Genomic DNA, 22202 nt, shown 5'->3' with positions numbered 1-22202 from the left:
CATTTGAACCATTACACACAGTGGAGCTAAAGTACCTGTCCTTCAAAACCACTTTTCTGCTGGCACTAGCCTCAGTAAAACGGGTGGGCGACCTGCACGCGCTCTCAGTGAGCGCTACGTGCCTGGAATTTGGGCCTAATGACTCCAAGGTCATACTCAAACCAAGGCATGGTTACGTTGGCGACATGGTTACATGGCGACTCCGTTCAGAGCCCAAGTTATTTCCCTTTCGGCCCTCCCTGCGTCCGATAGTGAGACTGGGAATAACCTCCTTTGCCCAGTAAGGGCTTTAAGGATTTATGTGCAGCGCTCTGCTGCCTTTAGGCAAACAGAGCAGCTTTTCGTTTCATTTGGTGGCCGCGTCAAAGGGCTAGCCATCTTGAAATAGACCCTGTCCAGATGGATAGTGGACGCTATCGCGTCAGCTTATGCTTCCAAGGGCCTGGATTGCCCCTTGGGGGTTAGGGCCCACTCGACTAGAGGCATGGCCTCGTCGTGGGCATGGACAAGTGGGGTCTCACTTCATGATATTTGTATGGCAGCAGGTTAGGCCTCGCTGTCTACATTTATAAGGTTTTATAACCTAGAAGTGCCCGCCTTACAGGCCAGGCTGTTCTCAGTCTGATTATACCATATTAACTTTGTCTACCCAACTCAGCTTGATTAGACTGTTGGTATGCTGCAATGTCCTGTGGGCTTATGCAGTTTCAGGGTTGATGTACTGTCTTAGCTGTATATATGTGCGCGCACCTATCTCACATTACCGAGTCGTCCCTCCCCGTTCTACCGCTCCGTGTTTATTCCACTTACATGAGCCCCGGGCAACTGCCCTTGGGACATTAGTGTTGGAATTCCGCACGCACAGCGTTTTACATGGGGTTCCCGTAGCGTAAGCTAAACTTACGCAACACGAGAGTACTCTCGTAAGAGAACGACACGCGGTTACTAACGTAACCTCGGTTCTCTCTAGAGAGGGAACGAGTGTTGCATGCGCTGCCGTGCTTGTGCTGCATTATGTTTTCGCTTCTAGTCGACTGAAATCATTGTGCAACCTGGGCGATGGGTCACACCTATTTTGGAGGGTCATGACGTAGCGTGGGAAGGCTTCCCATTGGCGCTGGAGTCATGCCAAGACACACTGATAGGTTGCAGCAGTTGCTGCAGAGCAGCCAAATGCGTTTTACATTTTGGAAAATTAAGGATAATTTTCTTGCTTCAGTATTCTCGAGAAAAGGAGTTTTCCCGTAGCGTAAGCTAAACTTACGCAACACGAGAGTACTCTCGTAAGAGAACCGAGGTTACGTTAGTAACCGAGTGTCGTTTTGCAAGCTTATGATAAGCCATTTGTTAAAAAATTGCGAACACAGTATATTAGCTTTCCAGTGGCTCCTAAAGCTAAGGAAACCCATTTTAAAATATTCAATGGGGTATACCGGTCAAGTGAAATTTTAAGACAACGGTTTAATTTGGAAGAAAATGCCTGTACTTTTTGTCAAGTTGACATAGAGACAACTGATCATCTTTTTTTTCTTGTGTTTTTTCAAATACCTTTTGGGAAAATATGTCTTATTGGTTGGAGACAAAGATTCATTCACTGCCAACTTTTGCTAGGAAGCATATTATGTTTGGAATGCTGTTGGATGAGAAAAAAAAAAGATTTTTTTATTAATGTAATGCTGATTCTGGGCAAATTCTTTATTCATAAATGCAAATGTATAAAGACGAAACCTTATTTTTCTGTATTTAAAAGAGACTTTATGTGTAATTTCTTTCCATCGTTGCAATGTATGAAAAGTAAAAAGGCCCAGACATTGGCTAGAATAATAAGAGACCTTGATCTCTTAGAAGAGGAATGAAGAGACCCCTTCTTGTTTTGTTTTTTTTGTTTTTTTGTTTTTTCTTCAAATATATGTAATGTTCTTTTGTCATTATCCATTTATTTGACTGACATGTGCCTTGCGTAATTAGCCTGGCTAACGTCAGACCAAGTCTCATTTGAATAAAATCGCGCTGCGAGCAAGGCAGTATGGGGAAACCCAGGCTATTGCGTAATACTCATTTATTTGTATTTGTCAATGCCATTGTAGATTTATATTTTGTTTTTGTTACGTTCTTGGTGTTCAATAAAAAAAAAAATATATATATATATATTACTGCTGGCGGGAAACTTGATTGGCTGCAGGGGAAGTGATGTCACGCCATTGATAAAAACTGACAGCTCTCCAAGCCAACAGCATACCAGAGGTGGAGCGAACCTAAGAATAAATCAGACGTAACATTCATACTAGAATGATTGTTGTTTGCTTAGTTTGTTTATCTGTTGATTAATAAGTTTATTTGTTGTTTTTAGTGATATTTTAGTTTTTAGTTAACTGGAATATTATAAAAGGAGGGTGCTGTGCAATCTTTAATAGACATTAACTCACATTTACTTAAGTTTAGATTAAGTCCTGAGGCTTTAGAGAACAGTTTTATACAATCAATTGCTATAGGGATTTGGGAAGCATCTCTTAAAAATAAGGTGGTGTCATCCACTAATTGGCTAATAATAACTTCTCGATCTGCTATTCAGGATACCCTGAATACCGCTCTCACAGATAAACGTTGAGAGTAGCTGCACACAAAGTAAAAATAAATAGGGAGAAATGGGACACCCTTGTCTGACTCCTCTAGATAGACTGAACCTTGGGGAAGTGCCATTCTTTAATTTAATCGAACAGCTTCCATTACTGTAAAGGGTTTAGATTACTTTGCAAAACATATCTCCAAAACCAAATCTATGTAATGACTTAATAATAAATTGGTGCTCTAAAAGAATCAAACGCCTTATAGAAATCTAAAAAAAGAATGAAGCTGTCCTCCTGTATCAATTCAGAATAAGCTAAAAGATCAAGAACCAATCTTATATTATTAACAATATGTATTTTATTCATGAAACCAGATTGTGTCTCATCTATTACAGAATCCAATACAGATTTGAATCTTTTAGCAAATATAAGAGCTAAAATTTTATAATCATTGTTGAGCAGAGATACAGGACGCCAATTGTCAATTAAAAGTAAGTCTTTCTTGGGCTTTGGAATTAAAGTAATTAATCCTTGAGTGAGAGTTGGGGGGAGAGTCTCATTCTGTACTTTCTTCAAAAACCTTAAGTAAAAAAGGGGATAACTCTTCAGAAAACTGTTTGTAGAACTCTGCACTTAGCCCGCCAGTTCCGGGTGATTTATTGTTTTTAAGTTCTATAATTGAGTTATTAACTTCTAATAAAGTAATTTCACTCACAGATATTTCTGTCATTTCTTGAGATAACCTTGCAGTTTTTAACAGACTCAAGAAAAGTACAGGTTGCCTCTTCAGAAAAATTTCGATGGTAAAGATTACTGAGTTTCAATTAATGAGGTTCTTAAACAACTCTTTTCTAATCTGAAAAAATATGCTGTGTTGCATTCTCCTTCCTCTATCCATTTTTGTCTAGATCTTATATAAGCGCCCTGCGCTCTATAAGTGTACAGCTCATCTAATTTACATTGCAGTGCAGCATACTCAAGCTTATCAGATTCAGAAAGCTGTTCTTGGGGTTTGGAAGAAAGTATTGGAATTTTAGACACCACCTTATTTTCTTCTGCTCTTTCAAATTTAGCTAAGTTCCTACCAAATTTTCTGAAATATTACCGATTTCAAACTTCAACAGCTCCCACTGGCAACAATATGAATCTAACGCTAAAGCTCTCTTCCAATACTGCTCAATCAATAATGTAATTTTTTTAAACATCTTTAAACTGGAGAAGAGAATTGTTTCCAGTAAGAAGGAGTTGCGCTGAAATCAAGGGATGCTGAAAGACTAACCTTAAGAGAGATAGCACTGTGGTCTGTAAGAGCATGAATGCTGGTTGAGTTACAACTGCTTGCTAGACTTTGGGAAATAAGCCAATAATCTATTTGCTCCTTGCTGCTCCAGGTATAGAGTCTGCTGTGGATTTGTTTCTCTCCGTACATCAACAACACTAAATCACATCATAAATGCATTCATAATTGGACACACGGAAGCTGCTCTAGAAGGAAACCTATCCAAATCGCTATTTAATACCATATTAAAATCCCCTCCCCTGTTGCAAGTCTTGTGTGTTCATGTTGTAGAGTATACTGATTGTGCTTATGTTGCTGAGGTGTTTTTTTCCTGTTCCCACACTGTACTCCTCACAGGAGCATAGTCTGGGGGTTGCCTTTTTCTCCTCACCTCTCCTCATGTAAATTTTTTTTCCTCAATAGAAGGAAACCTATTCAAATCGCTATTTAATACCATATTAAAATCCCCACCCAAAATAAAACCAGCATTTGGGTATTTATTTATCCAGCACTGTATATGATCACTAATCACATCCATTAAAGGGATACTCCACTTTTTTCGGAAATAAGCTCATTTTACATCTCCCCCAGAGTTAAACAGTTGAGTTTTACCGTTTTAGAATCCATTCAGCCGAACTCCGGGTCTGACGGTACCACTTTTAGCATAGCTTAGCACAGATCATTGATTCTGATGAGTCCAGTAGCATTTCTTTCAAAATGACCAAAGAGTTTCAATATTTTTCCTATTTAAAACTTAACTCTTCTGTAGTTAAACCGTGTACTAAGATCGACGGAAAATGAAAAGTTGCGATTTTCTAAGCCTATATGGCTAGGAACTACTCTCATTCCGGCGTAATAATCAAGGAACTGTGCGGCTGTACCATGGGTGCAGCAGGCGTAATGATATGACGCAGCGCCTGAAAATAGTCCCCAGCTCGGTAACTTCTTCCAACGTGACCGGGACTAAGTTTGTATAACCTATTAGACCTATTTTCAGGCGCTGCGTCATATCATTACGCCTGCTGCACTCATGGTACAGCCGCACAGTTCCTTGATTATTACGCCGGAATGAGAGTAGTTCCTAGTCATATAGGCTTAGAAAATCGCAACTTTTCATTTTCCGTCGATCTTAGTACACGGTTTAACTACAGAAGAGTCAAGTTTTAAATAGGAAAAATATTGAAACTCTTTGGTCATTTTGAAAGAAATGCTACTGGACTCATCAGAATCAATGATCTGTGCTAAGCTATGCTAAAAGTGGTACCGTCAGACCCGGAGTTCGGCTGAATGGATTCTAAAACGGTAAAACTCAACTGTTTAACTCTGGGGGAGATGTAAAATGAGCTTATTTCCGAAAAAAGTGGAGTATCCCTTTAAGGTGGTATTTTCCTTAGAAGAATTATATCCATACATATTTACAAGAACTGTGGTGGTCTGACCAAGTAAAATCATTAACAAAAGAAAATGACCCTTAGGATCACTGACGAGGTGAAGTATTTCACCAGCAAACTTATTTTTCAAAATAGCGACACCTGCTGATCGCTCTGTACCGTGAGAAATCCAGATATCACTGCCCCACTGGGACCTCCAAAATGTAGCATCATCCTGCGTGGAATTAGCCTGGGTTTCCCCATGCTGCCTTGAGCGCAGCGCGATTTTATTCACGCTGCTAGGCAGCCTAGATTCCATGGACCAGATTTTCCCCTCAAAAAGGGAACCAATCACAGAACGGGGAGGGAGCAGCAAGACGATGACGAAGTCTATGCGACACACTGAAGCAGTTTGTTTATATCTATGGATCCAACATGGCATCAGACGCAAAGTTACCTTTCGATGCACCCTTAGATAGTGTTCTAAGTAGTTTAGAACGCAAGTTTATTTCGTCTTCTTCCTCGTCGAATTTCTGTTGCTCTACATACGTCATCTGGTATAATTGAAACGATTGGCTATGAGCTACATACAGGCGCATTTGATAGACATTCGTAGCACCCAATAAACGGCTCTGGGCATTCGTAAACCACGCCTCAATACGAGAAAATGAACATGTGGTTCCCAGACCACGTCTCAATGAGAAGAGGTCTGACGTTAGCCAGGCTAGCGTGGAATGGGTTTCTTGAAAAAAACTAAAATCTGATCCGTGGTTTTTAACAAACAAAAAAAGGGCTTTGCATTAAGAGAAATGAACGACATCGACATTAATAAATGAACAACAGAGAACAGTTATTAACAAGAATCAAAACAAAGGCAAAAAGTCAAAATTGACTAATGAGAAGAAATTTGAAAAAAACAGAGTTTATGTGACCATTTAAAACCACCAAATTGAAAGGTCCAGCTGTAATAGGACGAAAACTCAAATGCCAAAGTGACAGTTAATAACAGTCACCTTTTCGGAAAACAGTTACGTAACTCTCTTGATTGAATTCACAAAGTAATCTCCACCCCTTCAATAAACGCACGCGCGCGCTCCGATGTAATAGGCAGTTTTTCCAGCATCCCTCGCTTCTTTTACTCTCGGCCACAAGGTCTTCCGTCTTTCCCGGTCTTCTGAAGTCAGATCCTCTGCGAAGTGCAAGCTGTTATCTTTAAGAAACTGGGACTTCTTGGTAGCTCTCCATAAGGCATCGCGGACAACCCGTGAGGTAAACTGCATGACTTCTGCAATATTTGAAATTAATTTAGTAAGGTTAGATAATTTAGACCTGGTTTCACAGACAGGGCTTAGATTAAGCCAAGATTAAGCCTTAGTTCAATTAGGGCATTTAAGTAGCTTTTATAAACATGCCTTAATAAAAAACATCACTGGTGTGCATCTTGAGACAAAACAATGGCACTTTTAAGATATGTAGTGCAATTTGCTTTCAGTTAAAACAGCTTAAACTTGCTAAACAGACTAAAATCTGGGACTAGTTTAGGCCTTGTCTGTGAAACCAAGGTTTAATTTGATACAACTGAACATGAAGGGATAGATGTATAGTCTGGCCAAAAGGTGCCACTGTTGATCAGCTGATGAAACACTGAAACTAACTTTCCAAAACAGAAAGTCTGCAACTGCAAGGCTACTAGCAGAAAACGAAACTTATATAGCCCAAAATCACAAGCACCTCATAATCAGTTTGTTGAAACAAACAAAGTTCTTAAAGCTTGGATGTTATTCAGGGAGGGCTGAATTCAGTAAATGGATTTTAAGAAGCCAGTTTTGTTTATGGTTGAAAGGGTGGTCTGTGTTAAAATGACAAAACTGCAAGACAACTCACAAATTTCTACAAGAAGAAAAAAATGACTATGTCACAGACATAACTAAACAGAATTTAATATCAAGTCCTCCAAGGCGGGAAATATGGGACATCTTACAGTGGCTACAGCACAGCACTGCAGTGGCACTGGTCCAAGATGACCTGAAAAACTATGCAGAGTATTTAACACAACATATAACAGATATATGTTAACAGACATAATGGAAACAAAGCGTCTTGCACTTAGGCATCTGGCTGTGAACCTAAGATTCCACAGTGGGGAGAAAGTGGAGAGGAATTACATTTTCTGTTAGAAATATGTAACTAGGAAAAAAGGACAAATGCAAATGAAGCCTTTTTACTTGAATTAGTAAACTTTTGAGTTTAATTTTAGAGTCACTAATTAACTAATTAGTAGTTAATTAAGCAGTAAGGACTAGTGGAATTCCCAGTATTAAATGCTATTGATCAATTCATTTTTTTTTAAATTCACTATTCAAAACAAATATATAACCTTTAAGGATTCTGTCAGGCACTTCATATATAGAAAATTTTAGGGGTTCCCATCATGGGATCATGTTATGAAATTAGTGTTAAATATTTATTTTGTTTTAATTCATATTATGCAGTAATAACTTTTTGACATCTTTAAAATTGAGTCAAGAACTCTATAGGTTCTATATAAAACCTTTTTTTAAGAGTGTATATTTCTCAAGCAGAGTCAATCATTTGAAGAGAGGAACATATTATAGTTTTCCTTTTTCCTTGTTTAGTATTAATTACATAACAGACACTCAACGTGTGGCCACCAGGCAGTGGAGGATGTGGAGAAGGCATTTGATCATCCCATAAATATTTACATGGTTTTGCATAACCACAACCAAAATCCAATGCAAAGTGATACAAATCTTCTCATAGCAGTCACACAAAAAATAATAAAGTTAACCAGGGGTGTCTAAATGCGGTCCTGGAGGGCTACTGTCCAGCAGAGTTTAGCTCCAACTTGCCTCAACACCTGCCTGGAAGTTTTCAGTATGCCTAATAAGACCAGAGATGATCTTATTGGGAGATCCGAGGGTCTGTGGCTCTACCATTGGAAAAAGCGGAACGGCTAACTTGGATCATGTGAGCCTTGATAACCAATCACATTACAGCCTTGATGCCATTTCGTTCAGAGTTGTACGACAGTCAGTCACTGTTTGCGGATATCATAGAAATGATTGAGAAGTGCAGTAAACTGAATCACACCTGTCACACATTTATCAGTAACTTTTCTTAAAAAATAGCTTTTTTTGGGGTGGTGTAAAATAGATCAATCAAAAACATTTTTTTTTAAGAGCAAACATGTTGAAGATTAGCTGATGGGCTGTCGATTCATTAAATGATAAGCTTTTTCCTCACAAAAGCGGTTTATTCAGCCTCTCCTCCATTGACATCCATTAAAAAAACGGCCTCTTGTCTCCTTCCCTGCATACCGAAGCGTTAGCAGGCGTTACACTTTTTTAAGCTAAGGTTGCAGGCTTGCCTTCAAGTGGCTTTGGTAAGACCTTGATTAGCTGGTTCTAGTGTATTTATTTGGGGTTGGAGCTAAACTCTGCAGGACACTGGCCCTCTAGGAGCAGGATTGGTCACCCCTGTTCTGAACAGAGTTTGAGGAGATGATGGAGTGTCTGCAGTATGAAGGTTTTGGCTGTGTTTCAGGTCAGGAAGCATCAGCTCATCTGCATGATTTGGCACTACAGCCGCAGGGTCCCTGTCACATGGTTTATCCTCCAGCCAGTGTCTGTCCAGCTGTTTGCTGTCCAGAGGAACGCACAGACCTCCACAGGGTCAAGAGCGTAGGATAATAGTTTCAATAGCATTTACATGTAACTATAAACTGTGTCTATATCTGTCACGTTCAATTGTAGTTTTAGTTTAATTTCCTGGAATTTTAGTTCGTATCTCACTATTTTCTGTTTTTCTCTTCAATTGTCATGGTTGCTAGCTTATGTTCACTAGTTGTCATTATTTCAGTGATTTCATCCACCTGTTCCTTGTTTAGATCATCAGTGTATACATTGCCCTTTAAGTTTAGTTTGTTCTTAGTATGGTGTTGGTTGTGTTTCATGCACTACATTGAGTCCAACATGGATAATGAGCCTGAGCCTACCACAGACCCTGAGCCAGAGCTGATGCCCACCACGGACCCAGTGCCAGCACCTGTGCCTGCAACGGTGGCAGAGCCTGCAGCCTCGTTAGTCCTGGACACAAAGCTTGCCGCCCAGTCTGATCATGTGTGGGCCGGTTCCTACATTCGTCCTAGCGGGAGAACTGGTGGAGCTTGACATCCTGGCACCCACCCATGTCTCCAACCCTGAAGGGTTCCACTGGTTCTGCCCAGCTCCAAGTCTTTTTCATTACCGCTGGTTCCGCCCAGCTTCAAGTCTTCTTCATCATCGCTGGTTCCACCCAGCTCCAAGTCTTCTTCATCATCGCTGGTTCCACCAACCTCCAAGTCTTCTTCATCACCGCTGGTTCCGCGCACCTCTAAGTCTTCTTCATCACCGCTGGTTCCGCGCACCTCTAAGTCTTCTTCATCGCCACTGGTTCCACCCATCTCCAAGTCTTCTTCATCACCGCTGGTTCCACCAACCTCCAAGTCTTCTTCATCAGCGCTGGTTCCACCCAGCTCCAAGTCTTCTTCATCACCGCTGGTTCCACCAACCTCCAAGTCTTCTTCATCGCCACTGGTTCCACCCATCTCCAAGTCTTCTTCATCACCGCTGGTTCCGCCCAGCTCCAAGTCTTCTTCATCACCTCTGGTTCCGCTCAGCTCCAAGTCTTCTTCATCGTTGCTGGTTCTTCATCACCGATGGTCCCGCCCACCTCCAAGTCTTCTTCATCACCAATGGTTCCACCCAGCTCCAAGTCTTCTTCATCACCTCTGGTTCCGCCAACCTCCAAGTCTTCTTCATCAGCGCTGGTTCCACCCAGCTCCAAGTCTTCTTCATCGCCACTGGTTCCGCCCAGCTCCAAGTCTTCTTCATCGCCGTTGGTTCCGCCCAGCTCCAAGTCTTCTTCATCACCGCTGGTTCCGCCCAGCTCCAAGTCTTCTTCATCATCGCTGGTTCCACCCAGCGCCAAGTCTTCTTCATCACCTCTGGTTCCACCAACCTCCAAGTCTTCTTCATCACCGCTGGTTCCGCGCACCTCTAAGTCTTCTTCATCACCGCTGGTTCCGTGCACCTCTAATTTCTTCATCGCCACTGGTTCCACCCATCTCCAAGTCTTCTTCATCACCTCTGGTTCCGCCCAGCTCCAAGTCTTCTTCATCACCGCTGGTTCCGCCCAGCTCCAAGTCTTCTTCATCACCTCTGGTTCCACCAACCTCCAAGTCTTCTTCATCAGCGCTGGTTCCGCGCACCTCCAAGTCTTCTTCATCATCGCTGGTTCCACCCAGCTCCAAGTCTTCTTCATCACCGCTGGTTCCGCGCACCTCTAAGTCTTCTTCATCACCGCTGGTTCCGCGCACCTCTAAGTCTTCTTCATCGCCACTGGTTCCACCCAGCTCCAAGTCTTCTTCATCACCTCTGGTTCCGCCCAGCTCCAAGTCTTCTTCATCACCGCTGGTTCCGCCCAGCTCCAAGTCTTCTTCATCATCGCTGGTTCCACCCAGCGCCAAGTCTTCTTCATCACCTCTGGTTCCACCAACCTCCAAGTCTTCTTCATCAGCGCTGGTTCCACCCAGCTCCAAGTCTTCTTCATCACCGCTGGTTCCGCGCACCTCTAAGTCTTCTTCATCACCGCTGGTTCCGCGCACCTCTAAGTCTTCTTCATCGCCACTGGTTCCACCCATCTCCAAGTCTTCTTCATCACCGCTGGTTCCGCGCACCTCTAAGTCTTCTTCATCGCCACTGGTTCCACCCATCTCCAAGTCTTCTTCATCACCGCTGGTTCCGCCCAGCTCCAAGTCTTCTTCATCACTGATGGTTCCACCTAGCTCCATGTCTTCTTCATCACCGCTGGTTCTGCTCAGCTCCAAGTCTTCTTCATCACCTCTGGTTCCGCTCAGCTCCAAGTCTTCTTCATCGTTGCTGGTTCTTCATCACCAATGGTCCCGCCCACCTCCAAGTCTTCTTCATCACCGATGGTTCCACCCAGCTCCAAGTCTTCTTCATCACCTCTGGTTCCACCAACCTCCAAGTCTTCTTCATCAGCGCTGGTTCCACCCAGCTCCAAGTCTTCTTCATCGCCGCTGGTTCCGCCCAGCTCCAAGTCTTCTTCATCGCCACTGGTTCCGCCCAGCTCCAAGTCTTCTTCATCACCGCTGGTTCTGCTCAGCTCCAAGTCTTCTTCATCACTGATGGTTCCGCCAACCTCCAAGTCTTCTTCATCAGCGCTGGTTCCACCCACCTCCAAGTCTTCTTCATCAGCGCTGGTTCCACCCAGCTCCAAGTCTTCTTCATCGCCGCTGGTTCCGCCCAGCTCCAAGTCTTCTTCATCACTGATGGTTCCATCCAGCTCCAAGTCTTCTTCATCAGCGCTGTTTCCGCCCAGCTCCAAGTCTTCTTCATCATCGCTGGTTCCGCCCAGCTCCAAGTCTTCTTCATCGCCACTGGTTCTGCCCATCTCCAAGTCTTCTTCATTGCCGCTGGTTCCGCCCAGCTCCAAGTCTTCTTCATCATCGCTGGTTCCGCCCAGCTCCAAGTCTTCTTCATCGCCACTGGTTCTGCCCATCTCCAAGTCTTCTTCATCACCGCTGGTTCCATCCAGCTCCAAGACTTCTTCATCATCGCTGGTTCCGCCCAGCTCCAAGTCTTCTTCATCGCCACTGGTTCCGCCCATCTCCAAGTCTTCTTCATTGCCGCTGGTTCCGCCCAGCTCCAAGTCTTCTTCATCGCCACTGGTTCTGCCCATCTCCAAGTCTTCTTCATTGCCGCTGGTTCCGCTCACCTCCAAGTCTTCTTCATCACAGCTGTCTTATGTAAACATGCAGACTAAATTAAGTCTTTGGATGTTTCATCATATCTTACTATTTTTTAGCATCTCACACCATGATTTTGAAATCAAGACCAGAACACAAGGATTAAATTGTTTAATCTCTGAGAGTTTACTGCATGCCAGTGTATATCATCTAACAAAATTTGTAAACTGTTTTAGACATATTTTTAGATCATTTATGTTCATTTTGTATATGCGTTTGATTTCTGTCTACTCATATGGTGTAAGTAAGGGTAAATGTAAACAGTGATTAACAACTATTAATTCTGAAGGGCGGGGTCGGGTGGGTGTGCTATAAATCATTCAAGCTCATTTGATATACCATTTGATAGAGAGAATAACCACCCCGTCCTCCTTTTTTCAAACACTGTGTCTATCATCCCCATCCACCCCCACCCCACAAACAACACAACACTATACACCACATTTACAACTATGCTCGGAATTCTTCCTATTTAATTGACTCACCACATTCACATGTAAGGGGATCACATAACTAAGAAAAGATATGGACTAGTTCTCAGGAGTTAATCTGATCTTAATGGAACATATTTTTTTCTTTTTATTATGTGAATGTCCGATCTAAAGCATCATCTGGGCCACTTAGTAAATCAGCTCGATGTGTCAATGAGTTTATGCAAACTTATGGTATGGTCGACGCATGGAAATCTAAGAATCCAACATCAAGGCAATATTCTTTTTTTTCTGCAGCACATCAGATTTATTCAAGGATTGATTTCATCTTTATAGACAAGAGAATGTTACCACTACTTAGATCATGTGAATACACATTTATAATTATTTTCTGACCATAGCCCTGTATTGATGACTCTCTGCTTTCCTAATAACATTCCACCCCAGAGTATGTGGAGATTCAATTCCAGATTATTGACAGATGAGAAGTTTGTTGATTTCTTATCCAATCAGATAGATTACTTCTTTGAAACAAACCACACACCAGGTATGACTCACTGCAACCTCTGGGAGACAATGAAGGCCTTCTTAAGAGGCCAAATAATTTCATACAGTGTAGGTATGAGGAAAAAAAGAATGGAGAGGATCAATCAGATTATCTCAAGGATAAATGATATAGATCAAGAACATTCTAGAACCCCCACTGCTACTCTATATAAGGAGAGAGGATTATTACAGTCAGAATTAGATAACCTGATTACAGAGGCAGAGGAGGCGTTGTATTTGAGATCTAAACAGCAAGAATTTGAGTATGGTGAAAGGGCTAGCAAGTTCCTTTCACACCACCTGAGACAGACAACTGAAGCTAATTATATAGCTGAAATTCAGACAGCAAACGGAGTAACCACAGGCCAGTTGAATATTAACCAACAGTTTAAATTTTTTTATGAGGAATTGTATACATCGGAGCCATGTGACAAGGCGAACATAGCAAGTTTTTTTGCCAAATTAGAAATTACCATCAGTGAACAAAATAAAGCCAATCTTGAACAATCCATATCAACAGTGGAGATTGAACAAGCTATTAAACAAATGAAAAGTGGAAAAGCACCTGGCCCCGATGGGTTTATAATTGAATTCTATAAGAAGTTTTCAGGGAAATTATCCCCTATTTTGAAAGAAGTGTTTAAGGAAATAATTGAGCAAAAAAATTTTACCACCAACAATGTCTCAGGCTATCATTACAGTTGTACACAAAAAAGGTAAAGATCGCCTAAAATGCGACTCATATCGCCCTATAAGTTTGCTTTCAAATGATTAGAAGATATTAGCTAAGGTCTTAGCAGTGAGGTTGAATCCTGTCATGCAGTCTATTATTCATCAAGACCAGACAGGGTTCATACCTGGACGGCAGCTTTCAAGTAATCTACGAAGACTATTCAATATACTTTACTCACAAGGCAGTCCACAGCTACCAGAGGTTCTGTTGTCGTTAGACGCACATAAAGCCTTTGATCGCATAGAATACATGTATTTATTTACAGCTCTGAAACATTTTGGTTTTGGATCTAGTTTTTGCACTTGGATCAGTATACTCTATGCACATCCATCTGCTTGTATAAGAACCAATAGGGTAATATCAGACTATTTCTGTTTGCACAGGGGTACAAGGCCGGGCTGCCCCCTGTCACCACTCTTATTTAACATAGCGATAGAACCCCTAGTAATAGCTTTAAGGAAGGAGGCAGATTTGCTAGGTATAAATAGAGGTGGGAGCACCCACAAGATTTCGTTGTATGCAGATGACCTCATAATATATATATCCAACCCAGATATGTACCTAAAGCGATAGAACTTATAGTTTTGGGGGAATATCAGGATATAAGATACATTTTAATAAAATATTATTCCCAATTAATAATGAGGCAAAGCAGTTAGACCTCAAGAAATTCCCATTCAAAACAACTTATGATTCCTTTAAGTATTTGGGAATTTCAGTGACAAATACATACAAAGAGCTATTTAAATGTAACTTCACTGTATTGATGAAAAAATCTAAAAAAGATTTAAACCGATGGTCCTTACTACCTATTTCACTGGCAGGCAGAATAAACACAATTAAGACGTCTGTTCTGCCAAGGTATTTATTTTTATTTCAATGTTTATCCCCAAATCTTTCTTTAAGGAGTTAGACAAACTTTTATCTTCCTTCATATGGAATAAAAGCATTCCAAGAATCAGGAAAACATTTTTAGAAAGACAGAAAGATGAAGGGGGACTGGCATTGCCCAACTTTTTGTATTATTATTGGTCATGCAATATTGATAAAGTTATCTATTGGGCAGAATATTTGAATCAGGAGAACAAACCTGTTTGGGTGGAGATGGAACAGGCATCTTGTGGTCCAGTCTCTCTATTCTCAATGCTCTGTGCCCCACTACCACTCAACAGGAAGTATTTAACAAGCAACCCATTGGTGACTAGCTCTCTAAAAATATGGGCTCCGTTTAGATCACACTTTAAGCAAAAACAAGCACTTGTTACCCATTCCAATGCATTGTTTCCACCATCCTTAATTGATCATGCATTTCAGGCATGGTTTAGAAAGGGACTCAGGTGTGTAAGGGATTTTTTTCAAGGCGGTAGTTTTATCTCGTTCGAACATAATGATTAAAGCATTTGATATTCCTAAATCAAATTTTTATAGATATCTGCAGGTGCAAAGTCTAGTGAAAAAATATTTCAATACCCTTTCGGCCCCTCCTCCTCATTGTTGGATTGAGGAGCTCTTTGACTTGAGTATATCTGAGCGAGGTCTGATAGTCTGATTCAAAGAGCGGCCTCTCCATCTTTAGATTTTTTAAAGAAACAGTGGGAAGAGGATTTGGGAAGTGTAGTCGCAGAAACAGTTAGGAGAATTAATTCGACATCTATTTGTGTCAGACATGGACTACTGCAATTTAAGATAATCTATAGGCTACACTTTTCTAGAAGTAAACTAGCAATATTCCCAGAAATAGACCCAACATGTTCTAGATGTTACAGATACGAGGCCACTTTGGGTCATATGTTTTGGACATGCCCAGTTCTAGGACCTTTCTGGTCTGCTGTGTTTGAGACGTTTTCATATATGTGTGGAAAAGAGGATAAAACCAGACCCCATAATAGCAATATTTGGTGTGGCATTTGAGAACCTCTCACTACCACCAGGTCAATCGGATGCACTGGCTTTCTCTTCTTTGTTGGCTCGACGGCTTATACTTCTGAAATGGAAGTCAAATAAACCACCAACGCATGTTAAGTGGGTAGAAAGTGTTATGACATATGTAAAGTTAGAGAAACTGAGACATTCCATGCAAGGCTCTGTCAACAGACTTTTTAAAGTCTGGAGGCCTTTCCTTTCATATTTTGAAGATAGATTCAACCCAAACACTAATTGTAAGCTCCCCCCTTAATTTTATGTATTGATTTAAAGGGGTTATATAATGCCATTTTTGAACAAGTTAATATGTTTTTTTTAGGGCCTAAATAAAAAGTTTGTAATATACTTTAATTAAAAATTCTCATTAGTATTGTAAGAAAACACTAATTTTACCTGGTCAAAAACAGCTCTGTTTTCAGCACGCCATTTAAGTGCATAATGATAATGAGCTTTGCTCACCCGCCCCTCTGTTCTGTGGGGCGTTTTGACACAACCGGACACAACACACGTGGAGTGTTGCCTTGACAACAGTTGCGGGTATATTTTTGAGAAAGAATGGCAGTGGGAGTCTCTGAGGACACATCTGTGCAACCGTATCCATTTGAACTGGAGTCGGATCCTGAACAAGATGACGGCCCTGAAGAAGTTCGACAATTAAAGTAAGCTTAGTGTAGTGTTACCACGTTAAATTTTACACCTGCGTACACAGTTTGTAAATACACAATAACCATTCACAAAGTTCATTACAAACGTGGGATTATGAATTATATTGAGAACGTCGTACATAGAAAACATGCCGTAATGTACCCTGAGTGTAAACCTTAGCCGCATTCACCGTGAAGCGTGCTAGCGATTTGCAAAGATTAATATAAAGATTAATATAAATGTTAATAAAACGTTACACTCACTTCTTCTGGAGGTGCAGCAGGAACACAAATTTTTTGGTACCGATCCTTTTTTCAGGAGCAGCTTCTTAGCAAAACCAGCTTTATACTGACCCTCGTTTATAAAGCAGTCTGGAGAGAAATGATTCGCACAAACATGAAAGCATTGCTGTTGATCGTGGGGAATATTCCCTTCGAAAACAAAACTCAGCCACTACATCTTCAGCGGTTCGGATTTAGGAACATCAAAATGACTGCTGTGTTCGTTATTACACCCGACAGAACACCACAATCTCTTAGACGCCATTCTGCTCCAGCGTATCAACAATGGCGGACTATGATGACAGCTCGCTCAGGGCGGGTCTGTGTTGAAACGCTGCTGTCAATTAACAATCGTGGGAGGGGCGTCCGACCGTGTGACATCACACGGTCAGACGGCTTGATTTGAGACAGGGGAAAACATATAAAGAGATTTTAAAAAAAACACTGGATGGATTTTTATCATTATATGATGGTTGTGTACAGGCACTGCCAACACACATTTCAGTAAAATCAACTTGTAAAAGTGCATGTACCATTATATGACCCCTTTAAATGTTTTACCCTTGTAAAAAATAGCCTTTCAATCTTAAAATATGAAAATACATAATTTTAAAAAGGGAATTAGGGTGAATTCGGTTTAATTGGGACTGTTTTTGCCAATTATCCTGAATTAACAGGTTTAAAACTATGGTAATCTCAACAGAGAATTAAATTATATATATATAATAATTTGGAATTTGGACCCGAAACAGTATTCTTACATCATGACTTAACGAGTTGACTGATTGATTGATTTTAAGGTACCTTTATTGTCAGAAAGGGAAATTAATGGGTTAATCCAGTAATCTCCACAGATCATGAGAGCACTTTGAGTTTAAGCTCTCTTGACCATTTAACCTTGTTATAAATGTTTTGTGGTCACATCATCTGGATGAGGAAGCTGCTGTGACTCACGTTGAGGGACGAGGAGGACAATTTTCTGCTTTACTGCCCCTGACTATCCGCTAGCAATGAATAATTCTGCTGATGTCAAACCCTCAAATAGATTAGAGGGGAAATGAAGTGGAAACTGTCGATTCTATTCATTTTCAATCTTTATTGTTTCAGCCTATTCAGTGTGATGGAATAGTGTGGTGGTGTAGTGTGTGGGTTCATCATGCCCACATTATCATCTCTGTTTCTAGCAAGCTGATGCCTATACATGGGAACATGTGGGAGACAAAAGGGTTAGATGTCAAATTGAAAAATCTCGCTAAAGTTATTTCTTACAGTTATAAGTAAATATAAGGCTTTGATTAAAAAGTCCTATTAAAATAAAGTACCATTAAAGTAAAGTATGTTTGCCATAGTTTTTGAGTAAAAAGGGTTAAAAACACAAATTAAAAATAAAAACATTCTGCGATACATTTTGACAAGAAGCAGCTATATAATGAAGGTATATTTTACATGAAAAGTTGAAAAATAGAATTTCTCATAAATTGACATTTTTGTCATTTTTGTCCATTTTGACATTGAGTGGTCACATGTTTTAGTTAAAAAAGTTTAAATAAAAAAGTTTATTTAATATTTTTGCACATTACCTTTTACATGTTCGCTTTTCTAAAATAATTAAAACTTTGCTGTAAGTTTAGCAATTTGATGATTTGTTAATTTAATGGACAAGTTACACATATTGCGTGACAACACGCCCTGCTTGTCAGGGGTTTGTGTTAATAATCCAATAATAGAGATGCTGTGAAGCAGAATGAATTAAGAAATATCTTTTAATAAAGACCAGAAGTGAAAGAAAACTAAACAAATGTATGTAACAAACACAAGAACCGGAGGAGAACTGAAGGCTTAAATACATTGGAGGAAGGCAATCAACAGGGAACAAGAACTAATGAGAAACAAAGACAACTAATGAATGACATGGGCTGTGTTCTAAATCGCCCCCTATATCCTCATTTACTATTCCCTATAGGAACAGTCCACTAATACTCCACTAGTGCACTTTAAGGACTAAATGAAAATGTAATTACACCATAGTTGGTGCTTGATGTTTAATAATCATTTGAAACTTAGCAAACTGGCAGCTCCAATAATAATGAAAAGATTAATCTTGAACTCTGTCATGGAAACTATAGCATGTATAGACCTTAAATAAAGTATTTAATAATCAGTTACAAAGGAATTTACACGATATTACGCTGTAGAACAGTTTGGAAAATGGATGGGTGGATGATTCACCAGCGGGCGCCATTTTCTGGCGAGAAGCGGGAATTCATTAGACTTGACCCTCACAGTGCATTATGGGTATTCTATAACGGTTGAGCGCATACGATAATGTCTACTATGGTTTCGGACACCACTAAAAATGGCTTTCCCCTCAAACAGTGCCCTATTTAAGGATATAGAGGGCGATTTCGGGCACAACCTTCTCAAAAGGTGACAATGAAAATTATATAGGAAGAAACTTGGCATTGCTAATGTGTAAACATTGTGCACTGTGGCGTCTGGATGAAATCATGATGACTTGTTCATTCTAAGCTTCAGAAAGCTTTTAACCTCTTGGACTCATTCTTGTAAATCACAGGCCTAGCGCCTTTTAGTGGCATGGTAGAGGTTAAACAGAAACACCTCCAAACTCTGTCTTGAGCTTCAAAAAGATATGAAAGCTTCAGCGTAAGTTCTGCCGGGAAGACTCAATTGTTATGTCACTTATTACCTTCTCATCCATCCAATCATGTTCTAATACTTGTAGTATAAAAGATCGGTACTTACACATGTCTGAGTTCGCAGATGCTGATGCCTACATTCCCCTCCATCCTCCCCACCACCACCAGGATGGCCCTTCCCCTCCATCCTCCCCACCACCACCAGGATGGTCCCTTCCCATACCTCCCAGGGGGTCGGCTGCGCCCCTGCCTTCGTCTTCAGGCAGGAAATGCAGAGTCTGTATCCTCGGGTTGCGAGTTACGGATGGGGCCTACTCCAAAGAACTTTATATCATAATATTGCTTGCTGGGCTGTTAATAAATGTAAACTTGTTACAGTATTTTGCCTCCCGAGTCTTTCTGGTAGAACTTTATCAACTCAACTCAACTCCCCTCCGGCCGCAGGCACTGAGGCCAGGTGGCATGGATAGACATGCACCAATATACGTACATAAACATTCTTACACAAACTCATAATATAAGTCATTCCAAAATGCATATGATATTCCTGTGTGTATGTATGTTTCCCACCTCATTTATGACTTTCTTGTTGTGTTAGTTGAACTCTAAGGGCTTATAATCAAGAATGTATCTCTCCTTTTGTATCTTCCAGCCATAGTAGGTTACGATAAAATGTATTAAACTATGTTTGCCATCCTTTGGAGTAAAAATGACCAATTCTGACACCATCAAAAAACATGCAAATCAGGCTGTCAGAAGGAGGCAAAGAAACTCTCTCCCGCTAAAACTTAGACAATGACTATTGGTCAGTTCACCCAAAATAGGTTTTTCCTTAAAGGACGATGACGATGGCTCATTCCTCTTAGTTTTATGTTCTTAGTCTTATTCTTTAATCTCTCGTTCTATTGTGTTTTATTCTTAGTCTCGTGCTCATTCATTTCTATTTTTCACATTATAGTGAATTTCGTGAAAATTCTACAGCACTGATAGTGGAAATGTTCAATATATACTCTATTGATATGTTATATAGTAGGCTACTACTACTTTAGATCCTGCAGTGCATCTCATCCTCATGGACTGATTTGTCAGCTCTTACTGTGAGATGTTACTCCACTCTTCCACCAAGGCATTTGCACATCTGTGGGGGGACTCATGGTTACACATGGTTTGGCACTGCAAGGACGACCAGCTGTCCTTCCCTTGTTCACATCTGCAGTCAGTAGAAAGCTCTCTTTAGTGTCCCACGTTATTGGAACTGGGACCATAATTGTTTACCGCCTGTAAACCTTTAGTGTCTTAAGGACTGGTCCACAGGTGCATGTCCAATAATTGTTTATGGTTCATTGAAAACAATTGTTTAAACACTTTCCAATGAAGATCTGTATAACGTACTTGGATTTTACAAAATCATTTTTAAAATACAGTATCCTGAAAAAGGGACATTTCTTATTTTGCTAAGTGTGTATTCAAAATGTCAAAATACAGCCCCAGTTTAGTGATTTGAATGGCAAATCACTAAACCCCAACTGAAGCTGAGCTTTGAGCTTTGACATTTGCGCAGGTGACGTTCAATTTGACTCTCTTTCAAAATAATAATTGAAAATGTTAACCGAATTTACATAAGAATTCAGACTCATTTGAGCTGAACTGTTCATTTTAAATAAATCATGCGGAAAACATGCGGAAGACAGCCCATATGCCGTTTGTCAAAGTAGCAAATAGATTCCTCTCGGATGATCACTTGGCTAATACTGTCCCTGTCACATCGCAATTCGGAAGCTGGTCAGGAGGATTGAGGGCACAAAGAACGGAGCCAAAACAGACAGGCACTTGAGGAAAACTTCCTCCAGAGCCAACTAGAGACGTCAGAAGTCAAAGTCCTTCAGCTAAACAACAAGCCCTGCCACACAGAGTTTCAAACGCTGAACCTCTTTTAGATGCCCAGCAAAAGCCTGAACTTGAACCTTTCTATTTTAAGACATTTAGCACATACTCATTGGACAAAACTTGTTTAGGACTTTAGGTCTATAACAAAATTAAACATGATTGTACACTAAAGCTGCTGGGCTCAATTACAGTGACCATAGTAGTATATTCATATATCTATTGAGCTGTGAAGAGATATAAGGTTTCCTGGACAGCTTGTTTTGTGTCCAACTTGCAATAAATGTCTCTCTCAAAAGTGACCTCTCAAAGCATAGAGTCTCAGCCTAGGTTTTCCTTTGCTTGTGCTGAAGTGCTGGAGAGTTTCCAAAACACTGTAAGCCTAACAAGCTTCCTTTTAGGGTTATTAAATACCATAAAGATTGCTCCATTTTGTTGTAACGAACTTTGAGCGATGTGCCGTCAATTATTATTGCAGACAAGGTGAGTTTCTTTTTCCTGCATTCAAAATTAGATTATTTATTCATTTATTCAACTGATTCTTTCTTCCTCTTGTGAAAAAGAAGTCCACTTTAGCATACTTTTAAGTAACTTATTATGGTAGCCTACTTATTATGGAAATTATAGTAGAGTATACTTAAGTGCGAACTGAATGTAATGTTTTATTAAATGTATATTACATTGAAATTAGTTGAACATAAGACTGAAATTAGACTGCACAATGAAAGGTGTTTGGATTAGATTTGTTTTAAAACTGGACAAAAAGAAACATTTTAGGGTTTTGAAGAAGCAAAAATGAAAGCAAAGACAAGTTAAACGAAGAAGAAATAATCAAGGTTCTATCTGTCTACACTATTTGCTAGGTCACTAATCAAATGTAAGCAAATTTGTGACATTGAGCGTGTGAACTCCTTTGAACAAAAAATAGATTTCCTTTCTTCTCTGGAGCATTTTCAAATCATGCTGGAATCATGCATGGATCATCATGCATGGATCATCAGGTTTTGTACAAACTTGTGGAGTCTCATGCAAGTTTAAAGGATGCTGTCATTAATTA

The sequence above is a fragment of the Squalius cephalus genome, assembly GCF_949319135.1.
Source record: "Squalius cephalus genome assembly, chromosome: 7".
Taxonomy (NCBI): domain Eukaryota; kingdom Metazoa; phylum Chordata; class Actinopteri; order Cypriniformes; family Leuciscidae; genus Squalius; species Squalius cephalus.
This window is presented reverse-complemented; position numbering follows the sequence as displayed.